This window comes from Nestor notabilis, unplaced genomic scaffold, assembly GCF_000696875.1.
Source record: "Nestor notabilis isolate BGI_N333 unplaced genomic scaffold, ASM69687v1 scaffold5405, whole genome shotgun sequence".
NCBI classification, from domain to species: domain Eukaryota; kingdom Metazoa; phylum Chordata; class Aves; order Psittaciformes; family Psittacidae; genus Nestor; species Nestor notabilis.
This window is the reverse complement of record NW_009927760.1, coordinates 1-14,444: the sequence shown is the minus strand read 5'-3', so window position 1 is coordinate 14,444 and position 14,444 is coordinate 1.

Here is a 14,444-nt window from a genome sequence, read left to right as displayed (position 1 = left end):
TGCCATGTTTTTAGCATACTTAATGCATGGTTCCCCAAGTTTCCTCTTCAGAGAGACCATATATTAGGGGGTATGTCTTGTAATGCTCTCCCCCTTCTCTCCCCTGTGCTTCTTTCTTCGAAATAATAAAGAAAACAACACCTGAAGGAGGCTGGTAAACTAGAGTATAGAGCTTGAGTATCCTCCATCATCAACATTGACATATAAGCCTGCTAGGGATGTGGGGCTGTTAGTTTATTTGCAGGTGCTCTCTGGAGTTTTCTCTGCAAGAAGCAAATGGTATAAATTGTGTGTACTTTGCCTACTCTGGTTCCAAGTTCTTTTTGTTATTTAGTATTTATATTTCTATAGCAACTAGAAGATCCACTTAGGGATTTTGACCATTCCTGGTAAGCAGCAGTGTAAATAGTATAAGGAAACAGTATTTCAGGTGAAGAGAGCTGAGCAAAAAATGATCTATTGTTGTCAGTTTCTTTGTAGACATTAATGGGAAGAAGATTTTTTGAAAAACAGGATGAATTAATTTTTAGGTTGTTTCCTGAGTGAGGGGAAACATGGGAGGAAGAAAAGGAAGCAAGAAAGTCCTTATTTTTTTAAAGTAGCAAATGGAGAAGTTTGGTGCAAAGGTCTGATTGGAGACAAGAACTGACATCTTGGGAGCAGATGAGAGGAAACAGGATGTGTCAGTAAATCATGAACAGCCTCAAAACTCAAGGCAAGCAATCCATAAATAATAGAGAATGAAGAGCCCAAGGAGGAAGGGGAAAAACAGCAACACATGAACTAATAAAAAAGGTATTTGCAACATGATTTGGTAGGGAATGGTACTGGGGGAAGATTGCATTAAGAATGCCAGAGAACATGATGTGACAGCAGGTTTGACCAGTTGCTGTGTGAAAAAATGGGGGTATGTGAGAGGATATGACACACATGACACAGGACAAGGGATGGGGGAACACCATTGTGCAGACGGAATCAGCAAAATGGGCATGTGAAGACTGAAGCAGGGATGGATCAACTTCTTTTCAAGAAGAGAGCAGAGTCAGAGTGGGAACTTTCTGAGCAGGGCGACACTGAGTATGGTAATGTTGGGTGTAGGAAGACACATAAGAAATAAGACGAGGATGAGAAGAATTCCTGGAGAACTAAAGGAGCAGAAGCAAAATAATTTCTGTGTCTGATGGGAAAGGAGGAAGGAAAAGGCAGAAGGAAGAATAAGATGTGCAAATGTCTAACAGTCTTGTGTCCTTTTCTTTTTTTTTTCCTTTGTAGAAAGTTGGCAAATATTCCGAAAGAATAGGAAGCAGAAGAATTATGGAGGTGGATTTATTTTTACCAGAAAAGCTAGGGGAATGCCAGGGAAACTGACAGGGGAAGTAATTCTGGTCTCCACTATTCTGCGGGAGCTGCTTTCTTCTGAGCTGAAGTGGTGTAAATGGAGATGATCTGGGATGGAAGCTTGGAAAATGAGGCCTTGTGAAGTGTGGAAGGGCAAGAGAGACCTTATTAATGGAAGAGAGAAAGGAAGGCAGTGAGGAGGGGGATGAAAGCGAACAGAAGTTTTTGCTGTGTACAAGAAATCTGATGCAACTGAGTTGTGAAAAAGCTGACAGACATGAAGTGGGAATGAGGTGGAAAAAGCGGATTGTGCAAATAGAGGCAGTTGTAGAACAAGGGCTCTGCAGCAGCCTGCAGGTGTGAGACCAAGGAGATGGGCAGCCATAGGCACAGGTGCCTCTTCAGCATAGAAGTTGCCATCATTGAGAATTCAGCGTAAGGAGAGCCGAGAGTCAAGGTTGACGACAAGTTGGATCTGTGGTAGACAGTAGCAATACTGAGAGGGTGAGATGGCAGGGCTCCTTATTTACTAGAATAAAATCTCTCTGCTGCTTAATTAGTTTAATTAGGTCAGTTAGTTTAAGTTAGAGCACATTATTTCACAGTGTTTGGCAGTGTCTGTAAAGATAGGATTAAAAAAAAATCAACAAATATGTGTAATTGAAAACCACTCCCAATTGCTGCCTTAGACAGCTGATTTGTATTTATTTGGTGAATACTCTGGGATAAACCAGGAATCACTGCTGAGTGGAGTAATTCAGGCAGAGGGGAGGATGATCACAGCAGCCCTTCCAGTGGGGTCTGCCCAGAACCCAGCCCAACCTCTGCCCTGCTGCTGAATGGAGCCAGGACCAGCCACCAGCACAGTGCACTTAATGCTTCCCAGCCTCCAGCAATTTGGATTTTCAGAGTCAGTCAGATCTTTTTCCGTCCCTGATTTCTCCTGTCTGTCTGTAGGACAATCACTGCTTGGAGGGGAAGCTGTGCCAATGCCAGCAGAGGTTGCTGCTGTTCTCTTCACCTCCTCCACTTTTCAAGCTAGCTCACCTGTCATTTCAGGCATTTAGCTGAAAGCAGTGGGAATTGTGAAGCTTTAATGTTTCCCAGACTGTAGTCTGCCACATTAACAAATCTTTCACTTTTCAGAAGATGATAGTGTCAATCATGGTGACAGGCTGAAAGACACCATTCATTGTTAATTAATTATTAGCTGTCAACTCAAAGACTTTGTTGAACTAAGAACATTCAGGCAGATTGTGGATTTCCTCTTTTTTAAACTTTATGTTTAAAGGACACTAAATACCCTTAATTATCAAAGTAAGTTGAAATCCTTTCATACCTCTTTCTTCTGCAGGTGACTGCTTCAGGTACAATATTAATTATAAATAGAATGAAGATTCTGTAGCTCCTTATTGCTGATTTATGTTTTCGTAATGGATGAACTAAAAAGGAAGAAGTTTCCTTTCTTTGCTTTGGTAACAGCCTGTTATCCCTAGTCTGCCTCCGAGTTCTGGTGTAGGGAGGAAACAAACAAAGGAAAAGAAACTTATGTTCCTGGAGAAGGCCTGAGGACCATATAACCTGAAATGGGGACCAGGACTTTGTGTCTGACTCCACTATGTAAGTCATGGGATTTGAGTTGTTGGAATGCTTCAGTTTCACTGCTTAGGTCTGTAAGACTTTGACCAGGAAAGTGAGGGTAGCTTTCTCACTGGGGTTCATTCAGGTGAGAATGAATTTTTATGGCTTTTCCTAAGTAATGATCTGATTTCCCAGCAGTTCTGGGCATGCCCAGCCATCCCTGTAGAGCTTTCTGATACAAGAGTCTTACAGTTAAATATGAAGATGCCCATATGGACACTTCAGGTTGAGGGGCAATGAGGAGTCCCCAGTCCAGGAAGGCAGCTTGTGCACGTAAGTTCTAGCAGAATGTGTCTGCAAGTTTGCAAATACTGGCCAATCCTCTCTCCATTTGGGCCTGCCAAACACAGAGGGATACAAAAATACCTACCTACCTCATAGGAGCACTCTGAGGCTTAATTAATGCATATGGGTAAAATGCTTTGAGATTCTCAGGTCATAATGATACTTAGCACTTTATATCTTCAAAGCCCCATACCCAATGCAAAGGAACTAATCCCAAACTAATTAGGCAAAAGGCACTATAAAAGTGCCAAGTGTTGTTATTTGCCTTAAAGTATTATTATTTAATCACAAATTGCCTCAAAGTGAAGTGTGACTGTATGAGATTAGAGACATAGTAATTAAGGCCATGATTTAATATTTTAAAATTATTCAGCATACTTCAATGCAGCTCTTGAATTTTTTTTCATTCTTTCCCAAACACCCAGCGCACATTTTAATTTTTATAAACATTGCATCCTCATCACTTAATAGGCTTTCCTTCTTCTCTCAGTTGTGTGCCCTTAGGATGTTGCAGTGCTGAGGGAAGATAGTTTGGTGAACAAGGATTTGGCCAAGTTGGAACGTAGCAGACTGAGCATATATGAATTAAATATGACAAGAAGGAAATGTGTAAATAAAGTCTTTCTTGCATGTGTAGTAGATATATTTATATATGTACTGTGTAAGTTCTACAATGCAAAAACAGCTATGAAAGCATCTGTCACCCCACATTACTAATTCTGCCTTTGAGATACAAGCTGTGTCAGACCTTCATAAAGATGACATTTCTCTGTGTGTCAGGGAGCAGCTGTAGTTGTTCTACTGATTTGGGAAGCAGTGGCTTTGGGTAAACAGCCTGGTAAAACTCACCCCTCTGTACAGAAGCTCAGCAGAAGGTTCAAGCACCACTTCTCTCCTAGATAAACCTATTTTAAAGGTAGAAGTGAATGGGAAGACCTTGTGTACAGTAGATTTCATCAGCAATGTTATGGTGGGTTTAGGGAAAATCTTTTGGTGGGAGTTAACTATATTTGCTGCTCTTCTAAAACAGTAGAAGAGATTTATTTTTCAGATACAAATGACTTGAAGTTCATAGTTAGATGAGGATTGGATGTAACCAATCCTGTGCAACATCCTGTGACACTGTAGCTTTACAGACATTGGCGGAGATAAATCCAGTCTTCTAGGGAGAAGAGATTGTAATTAACAATGAGGTTCAACGAGCAAGTTTATGGGATAGGAAGGCGTCATAGTGACAGTGGAACTGTCACTGAGTGAGCCTTGTTTGGCATGCAGCCAATGTCATGGTATACTGAAAACTCAGTAGCAGCCACACAGATCCTAACTCTGCAGAGTCACCATTCTCTAGTTAGAAAACATGTCGGTAGCAGCAGAAAGGCAGGGGATCCCATAGCTCCAGATTGCAACAACACCATGCTTCCTGAGGAGTTTCACTGCAGCAGGTAGAGTTACTTCCAAAATGAAGTAGTGGTCAGTATGACAGCGGCACCACCAACATCATCTTTATCTTTGTGTGTAAGTTTACATTTGTAAATTATAATTATTTAACACTTTTCCAATCAGAGTAACTTTGGGATTCTTTTGTAGAGCAATGTTTCCTGTAAACAGTAGCAAAAGGTTGTAAGGTGAATTTTCAGAGAGCCATGAAAACACATTGTCTCTGTCTGGACTCTGCAGAGGAGGGTTTCTGGAGGTAAAGTAACTTCCAGCATTTTTTTTCATGCCTTGAAAGTTTTTGGATCCTATTTTTTGGGGGGTAGGCTGTTCTGTTCCTGACTGGTCTTGGAGAAGGTTCAAGACTAGGAAGTGTTGACATTGGTCTGCATGAAATCAGTCAGAGAGAATTCCTTATGTAGCAGTTGGTAAGGCTGGGCCTAGATGTGGAATAGCTTGAAGCATATTTGTGTCTCTGTTACTCTCAGAGGTGCAAAACATTGAATCCTTGAATCAATTTTGAAACAGGCAAATTTTGAGGGGTTCGTGGTGCAGCCATATTCACTTGCAAGGTTTAGTCTTCTATCCCTTATGTTCTTTATCTTGCATGACACAATAGCTGGAAGAAATTCAGCTACTGGAATGCAAAGCCCATTCTCAGGGGACCAGTTGTTCAGCAGTGGAACTGAAGCAGCTTTCCTGACTTCACAGCACCTGAGGATGCAGTGCTGGACAGTGGGACTGGGGCTACAACTCTGACTCCTCAAAGCTTGAGACAGTTTATTTGTCTCTATTTTCCTAGTTTGCTTTCACTGAAGCATTCAACAGTCTTTTGCAGTGTAGGTGCATTGCTTTCGGAATGAAAGACAAATATCAGCTAACCTTTCCTCCTCCTGGAATGAAAGCAAAAATCTTCCATCCTAACAAAAACCATCAGTGTTTTAAAATCAATAGCTGAACCAGGAACTTGAACTTGTGCTCAGATACCTGAATGTGGTTTTGTAGTAAGCTCGTTACCAATATGTATTTTGATAGAACTTCAGGGGAGGAGAGGACCTGGTGATCAAATGTGAGTGCTCCAAACAAGCTGGTTCATCCTGGAGAACTGAAGCTGTTACTGAAGAGGCTGACAGGAAATACTCTCCTGATGCTTAATGCTAAGGGAGGAAAAGGGTGAAGAGATGAAACAGTGAGGGCTGATGTACTTGGGATCATATTTTGGTTAATCTTCAGCAGCTCCTTTTCCATTAGAAGGGGCCTGCATGGATTGTGAAGGAGAGAGCTCTGGCTGGTGAAAATCATTGTGACTCTGCTGAAAAGCTGTCAGCCTTCACCAGTTCAGCACCTCGTCTGTGTGCCTCTACAATGATAGAAACCTGCTGAGGAGTCCGAAACATGGTGTTGCCACACCCAAACATACACTGGGACAAGCGACATTAATGTCTTCCCACTGCTTACACACCTTGGGGAGAGATGAGGTGAAATGAAGTGCTGACCTGAAAGACAAGAGCCCCCGAGGAGATAGGTGCTATCAAAATGTCATCTAGATAAATAAGGACCTGAACTCCTAGTATCTTAAGTAGCTAGACTATTGATTAAAGAATCATGATAAATGAGTATAGGGCTGTGAATTAGATCAATACCATCAACCTTAAAAGTCAATCTCCTGTACCAGCTTGAACAGAGACACTAAAAAAAATGCACTCAGGAGAACCACAAATCCTTGGGCTGATGGTGGCCTTGAGGCTTTAAGTTTTTCTTTTTTCCTTTGTTTCTGTGATAAAGCTTTAAAAAACTGGTAGAAGAGATGTTTATGCTTGCAAATATTTTGTAGTTCACAAAATTAAGTGAGGCTACCCAACACCAAAAGCTGGGCTTTCGAGAAGCTAAAGATGTCTTTAGGACATTGTTATGCAGCTCTTGGAGAGAAAATTTTCTGTGTCAATCGAGCTGAAAGTAAAGGGTCGAATCCTTGGCTATGGTGGGCAGACATTGACCCTCTAGATGGGAAGTTCACACCTGCAAAGAAGAAAGCCCTAAAACTGATTTCTTTCTTGAAAAGGTGAGCATGGGCTTGGGTCATTCTGCAAAAAAGAAGCCTTTCTATAGGGATAAGAAAGAAAGAAGTGATCAGGTTTTGGAAAACTGAGTATCCTCACTCTATGTGCTTCTCTGCATGAAACTTGGGAGGGGGTAATTGGTCACTTTAGCATGCCAGGTATGGGAGCAGACTAAAAGCAGTGGTGCTCAGCTGAATCAGAGCACATGTCTTCCAGTAGGGCTCTGCATGGACAAGGGTTTTGTTGAAGATCTGTTTCTCAGGTCATCTTAGCCTTTTTGTGTAAGCTGCAGCAAAGTCGCATAACCTTTTCCCATCTCTTTTTTTGCATATATAAAAGAGAAATGATCTTTTATGTGCCTGCCTTATTGGATGCTGAGATGATTCGTGATTTCCCATTTCTTATTACTTCTTTCTGTTATTCTTGCAGCAGAACTGCTCCAGGGTTTCTTAAAGTACCTTCCTTCATTTGGCTACATCTCTACAAAATGAAGATGTAGCAACCATTGTTCAGCTATGGCTATTGGTTGTAAGGACTGCTAAAAATGTTTGTAGGAAGTATTTCTTTTGTTTTTGTGGGAGAAATCCTAGCACACCTAGTCCTTGTTCTTGCCCTTCAAATTATTTTATTTGTTAATGATGGTTTATTGTAGAGGTTATAGGTATGTTTTGTATCTGACTGTGAGGAAGATACTTTCATCAGGGTTTCTGCACTGAGATAGGATTCAATAAGCACGGACATTACCCACAAAGGTGTATTTTCATGATGCTCATTTTTGAGAGTTTTATCCAAATCAGAGTCTGTGAACAACCAATTTCTGACTGTATATAGCCATTGCTATGAGAGTTTGTCTTATGATGCTATTAAGATGCTTTCCCAATAATAATATTGAGAACTGTATCTATGCTGGTAAACTGTATGTATGTTGATTTTAATAGAGCACCCTCTTGTCATCATTCTTAGGATGAAATTAACCCCCTGTGCAGATATCTGGCACTTGTGCATCACTTGACTCATCTTTTGATGGTTAATTGTGATTGAAATGATATGTAGCTCTTCTGCTGGTTTACTTCACTGAAGTGAATTTCCTGAAAGCAAGGTAGCAACTCCTAAAGCAGAAATGCTCTCCTTCCCAGCAGCATCCTCATCTTCACCTTCACATTGCTAATGTTCTCACCTGAAAGAGGAAACAAGCTGTTAAAAAACATGCTGGAGAGTCCTGGTCAGGGGGATTGCTTGGGAGCAAGCTGTCATTTATGAGGCCAATAAACTCAGCAGGCGTTAGTGCCTAGCAAAGAGAAGTCCGTCAGAAATTAGGTGCCTACTCCAGGGAGTTTTAGTTCAGTTTTCATTCAAAAAAGATTAGTGGTGCACTAGGACATCAAACTGCTTTTGATCTTTACATGATTCTTCTTCATTGCAGAAATTTGTATTAAGGAAGGAAAAAGTTAAGGAAATATTTGCTCTTCTTGGAAAGATTTTCCCAAATCATGATTCTAGAAAAATAAATAAATAAAAAACCCCAACAAAAAAAAAAAAACCCGAAACCCTAAAAAAAAAAATTAAAAATGGACTTAATTAGAAGTGCTAAATGAGGATCATAATGAGATATCCAAAGTCTCGCCAAGTGAATTTAATCACTTTCTGATCCCAACAGCCACACAATTCAACTCTTTCTTAGCATAATTAAGCAAGTGACAATGAGGATGCTATTCCAAGGCATGGTAATGAGATGCTGTGGGGCCTGAATTCAGCTGGAGGGGATTTCCTATTAAATATTTATTGTATGTGCAGCTTCTCCAGTAGCTAGCAATATAGAAAAGGAAATTTAGCCAAATAGACCCTCTTTTCTGAAATTAATCCGTGAAAAGCTAAAGAACTGTGGTCACTTGGTTTTGGACTGACTATTATTTTTGGCCTGCAGGCTGCATTCAGCATCAATAAAAATCATAGGTTATATAGGAGGAAAATAAATTGGAGGAAGTTAGAATGTAGGAAAATAAAAATGGAAAGAGAATGAAAAAGAAATAGGAATGTGACAAATCAATTAGGGAGAGTAGAAAAGGCAAAAGTCAACAGGAATTAAATAATGATGGGCTGTAGAATGCTGAAAGACCAGAAGGTTTAAGAGGGGAAAAAAATGTGTAGAAAGGAAATAATTGGATAACAGAGATGATGGTATGAACCAGTGAACTGAAAAATAATAAGACTTTGAAGCACAGTAAACATTTAATTCTGGATCCAGAGAGAAATGAAGTATGCTTTCATCATGTTACTTTAGACACTTTATGGGGTTATGGAAGTCACGGCCAACCTATATTTAACTGAAACTGTAGAAGAAAAACTCTATCAAGGCCCCAGGGATTTATAACAGATTTGCACATACACAAGTGAAAGGAAAATGCAGAAGAATGCTACTTAGGCTATAAAACTGAGATGGAGCCTTCTCAGCTACTGATTCCCCTGACTCCAAAAAATGCTTTAATGTTCCTCAAATGTTCTAGTCATCTTCTGTACTGTCCTATGATTATCCATATGATAAAGGGAAAAATAGAGGCAGAGCAGAGTTCATTCCTTACTAGTCTGGGAGCACCTAAAATTAGGTTGGATGGTGTTGCTAGTGGCTTCTTTTAAATGCAGTGGGTTCCTGAAGAAGTGTGTTCATAAGTACCTTCTTATTCCAGGCTGGGAATGTGCAGGGGCAACAGGACCTGGGGTCAACAGAGTGATGCTGGTGTAGGGGGATTTAAGGTCATGGAGGTGATTGTAGACTGTTCTGCGCACAGGCCACCAAACTCTGACGCTTGAGGAGCAGGCTCTTACCCTGCTTCCATGACTTGCCTGCCCTTGAGAGCTGCCTTAAGTGCAAGAACTGTGGTTCCTCCTGGCCTTTTGCAAAGTGCACTGGATGTTCTCTGCACCCAGCTTATATTCTCCATGGTTTTGAGAAGCAGACAGACAGCAGAGAAAGGAATGAGATCTGGGAAAGTAGTTGAGTATTAATGGCTCCCATGCAGAAACGGTAACCTTTCCCGCTTTCCCCTCTCACCCATCTCCAGCTCTTTGAGCTCACTGATCGTCTTTCCCTGGCTGTTTGAATGATGTCTCTGGAGTATATTGGAATCCCAAGCAGAAACCACTATGTAAATAATAATAATTCCTGTCATACTTGCTAAATGGCACTCATAATTTAAAAAAGTTTTTGGCAATAGGATCAAATTAACTTGATGAGAAAGCTCTTTTTTCTTGTAAAGTACTGTGAAAACTGTGAGACAGGAGGTGCAATTAATTATCTCACTTGGATTAAAAGCTCTTTTATTTGATATTTGATCTCTTATTACTTGATTTCCCACAAAATTGCTGGTAACTAGCAGTCCAACTTAATAGCTCATTAGCACTCCAGTGTGGTATTTGTAAGGTGGTCAGGTTTGTGTATAATAAAGCAGTCGCTGGCTAGCAGTGAATGACTTCAGCCGTAATTAATTAATTAAATGTGTGTAAAACATGGGTCATTAGCAAGGTGTGTGACAATCTCATGGTGTCCAATGCTGTCCCTCTAATCGTGTAATGGGCGTGATGGTGCTGCAGTATTGCTTCATTAGTTTCCAGCTTCTGCTAGTGTTGTTTAGGTAAAAAGACCTCTGATTTCCAGGGCTTGTTCCAGTGACCTGCTAGCGCTGGAAGGAATGGTTTATGGTAACCAATTGAACAACATTTCTTACTGTTTTCACTTAAAACCCACACAATTAGAAATTATTACTATAGCTTAGCAGCAGTAGCAGAACATTTGCTAGGGAAGCTGGAAATCTCAGTTCAACTGTAGTTCAGGCAATAACTATTCTTTATACTCAATTATGCACTGTATCCCATTAGGGAAGTCTGTGGTTTCCTGATGTAGGATTTTTTTTCTCCCCCTTCTGTGTTACAGCAAGGTTGCAACTGGCTACAAGTATGTTAGAAATTGGTATGATTGTACAATTATTCTGCAGGCTAACTTCTACCCACTCTATTTATCTGGCACATTTAGCAATAGAACAAAGCCAGGAGGTTCAGACCTTTAACCCAGGTGATGTTAAGTGTGGGAGAACGCTAATCTGCAGAACTGATGCACTTGTGGTGTAAAGGCATTAGAAAGCCATTCTTCAGAAGTACTAGATCCAGAAATAGGTGAATACTTAGTCTTCTGGGCCTTGACGGTGATTGTTTGTGGAGGAAAATCTTGAAGAGGAGTTTATTTGCACCACTTGAGAACTTTTGCATTCAACCTCTGTGAAAATGGGGTTGATTAGTTCTGTCAACATCTTGTTTTGCTTTCATGAGTCAGGCAAAAATGTTTCTGAGCTTTTGAGAGTCTGTGAATGTAATGATAACAAAGTCAGTTAAAGGAAGTATGATATTCCCTATTATAGTGAATAGGGGCATTAGGAGTATTGCTCTTCCTTTGTTTCAGATAGGTTCAGTCATGCTGAGCCTGAGGTTCAGGTTCCGATGCTCCCCTAGTTGTTCTTGCTGAGGTGTTTCTGTTGTGTATTGTTCTGTGGTTAGGAGGGCAGGTGGGTTTGTGTTGTTAATGTTATGGTTTGCTGCTGCTTTGTTTCTGAAATGACTTCCTGGAGAGCTTTGGCACCCTGTGATATTGATATAAAAAGCCTGCAGTAAAGATGTTGTTGATGTCTCTGTCTGTTGTTCAGAAATACGGTTTTACAGTGTTACTCTTGTATTTGACTGGTGCTTAATTAGCTTTCAGTGCTTGATGTTTGTTGTAATAAGAGCTAGCGCAGGTAATTCCCTTCTCCAGGGGGTGCACTGAAGGTCAATAATGAGGTTATGGTGGTACTAGAAAAGAACAATGTGTATCTCCTGGTTCTGGTGCCGTCTGTGCAACAATTTTCACAACTAAGGCATGATGTATTTCAGGACTGTTTTCTGTTTGGAGTTAGTGTGCTAAGTTCTCTATAAAAAATAACCCTTGCTAGCTTTTTCCTGGCTGGAGAAATTCTCCTGCTTCCTCTGGAGGAAGGACTTTCTTCTTCAGTTACGGAGATCATTGTGGTGTGACTTTGACCCAGGCCTTTGGATTATGTTTTCTGAAATGTCACCCAAAATGTTACTGAAGCAGTTACTTCAGAAGTTGCTGAAGTTACTGAAGCTTACTGCAGTAAGCCCAGAGATTTCATCTTTTTACTTAAAACATACCTAGCAATCAAGGACAAAAAGAAAAAAAGTAACCAAGTGCATGGGAAATGACACTGAGAACAGCATCTCCAACTTCAAGAGTTACCTGCTTGCCCTAATTCCATTTTATTGCCTTAAGCCTGAACATGAGCAGGTAGTTACAGGCCAAATATGAATGAGCAAAGCTGCTCTTCCCAGCCCTCTGCCTTGAGCATCCGTCACATGCCAGTTGTGTGCTGCCAAAGCCTTCAAAGCCATTAGTCTTCATTTCAGTCTTTTATCTTCTGAAGTTCCCCTATAACATGTTTCTTTCCGGAGGTAGGCAGTGAAACTTGTTCTTTTTGAGTGGTGATTTCTGAGTTGTTTTTTTTTTTAATGCAGAGGGTTCCTTTAAAGAGGTTACATTATTTCCCCCTCCTTGAGTCTTCTTTCCCCCCATTATTACAATTTTCAAAAAATGTAGATGCTCCTAATACAGCAGAGACCGTTCCACAGCTCTGCCTTTAATGGAGTGAGCAGATTGCAGTAAGAATGCGGTGCTGCTCAGTAAATTTAATGACTTTATGAAGATAAATGTTTCCCTTCCAAAGACCCTTCTTGTCAGAATACATTTAATACCGCCATTCCTTTGAGAACTAAATTCCTGTAGCACTTTGCAGCATATTAGCATGTTTTTCTCACCACATGAAATTGCACTTCAAGCAAGAAATAATAATGTTTCTGCATCCCCTTGTACATTTTTATTACTGCCAATGAATAGGAGTAAATTAACTATTATGGCTAACATTATTCACAGGGACAAATTCCTAACTCATTTTACAGAGAATAATAAATAACTGAATAAATAAGATGCCTTTAATTTTACATGTGAATTATCAAAGATTCCTCGGAGTAGAAGAAATAGGGGCAGCTGACTTTACAAACAAGGTGCAACTCTACAAGAGAAGTTAGAGGTATGTCCACTCATTTTTATTTTCTTTTGTCCTCCCAAAAGCATAATGAATATCCTTATTATTACATGTGATCTCTATGAAAGCAGGATTCTCTTGTCTGATTATTTGTTTCTGTGTATGTTTATCCAAATACTAATCTGGGAGATGAGCCACATTTTGCTGTTAGTTCCTTGGATGCTGCTCTGATTGATGGCAATTATCGTATGGTTTACTTCATCTACAGACCTTGGAGTACTTTTTAAAGACAGAGTCATTGTAACCTTTTAGTAGGTTACTATATGTAGTAGGTTGCGTATGAGTCAAAGCTTCAGTAGGTCATGATGTCTTAGGCTATCCTGAAGATTACTTAGTCACTTGACACAACTGACCCTAAACAAAAGTCTTTTTTTTTAAATAAAAATAAAAAGGTTTTGAAATTATTATCCAGTTCAGAAGGGATCAGTCTTTATTTCAAGCATTTTAAAGTGTGATTAAAAAAGATTATAAAAATAGAAGTATGCTTTTGTATTATTCACCAAGAATAACAATTTAAATGAAAATAAATAGTCCACAGTTTTGTAAATGGAAAAATGGAATATTTGCTCATGAATATACTCACTCTAAGGGCGGAAAAATGAAAAAAAAAAAGCACCATAAATAAATTCTTGCTCCTTCAAAATCTGATGGCAATAAAATATTTCATTGAACCAAAATGGTATTTAACCAGGACATTTTACAATTCTTCCAGAGTCTTTTAAAATTCCATTTCAAGTTCATGTCCTTAGTCATTGTGTCTGTTTCTTGGTCTGTGTTTAAGCATGTGCACACACATCTGTGTCGGCTTCATTCCTAACCGCTGCCGCATTGTCTTCTTCCAGCAGCAGTTGGGGATCCAGCAGTACCTGGCGGGTAAATTTGGCTGCAGGTGCCCGACGTCTGCACACTTAGGGTGGGAAGATCCTTTCTCACCATATTTAACACCTACTTCACTTGACTAACCCACAAGGGTCCGCTGTAAACCTTTAAACCGAAGAGAGAAATTTGCCGGTCCCACATATTGAGGTGAGAAGGGCCAGATTTGATAGAAATTCATTCTCAAAGCACTGCCACTGGGTGTTGGAGGTGGAGGAGGAAGTGAGTGTGTACCCATGTATTGTGGCATCTAGCTTTTTGGTTGAGGGACTGTGCGTGTGTAACAGAAATTGCCATCCTTAGGTCATTACTTATTCCTGGAGGAGGGTTGCTGGAAGGGTGAAGTGTCCATGATTTAACATCCATCTCCACAGTTCTTGTGTCACAAGTTTATGCTTTGATTTCTGTAAAGGTGAGCATGAAGATGTGTGGGTGCTGTTGTAATAACTAAAGCTATTTAAAGGCAAGCCATGAAAACTGTTTTTACTGAATGGGAAATTACAGGAAAGGACTGGTGAAAAATGTCTGGTTTATTTGAAAATTTGCACTTCTTTATTGGAAACCCCCAGGATGAGAAATTTTTATCCTAAAGATTTATTTGGTTTGTTCGGTCTTTTATTTTGTTGTGGAAGAAATGAGGGAAATCATAGAATCACAGAATGGTTTG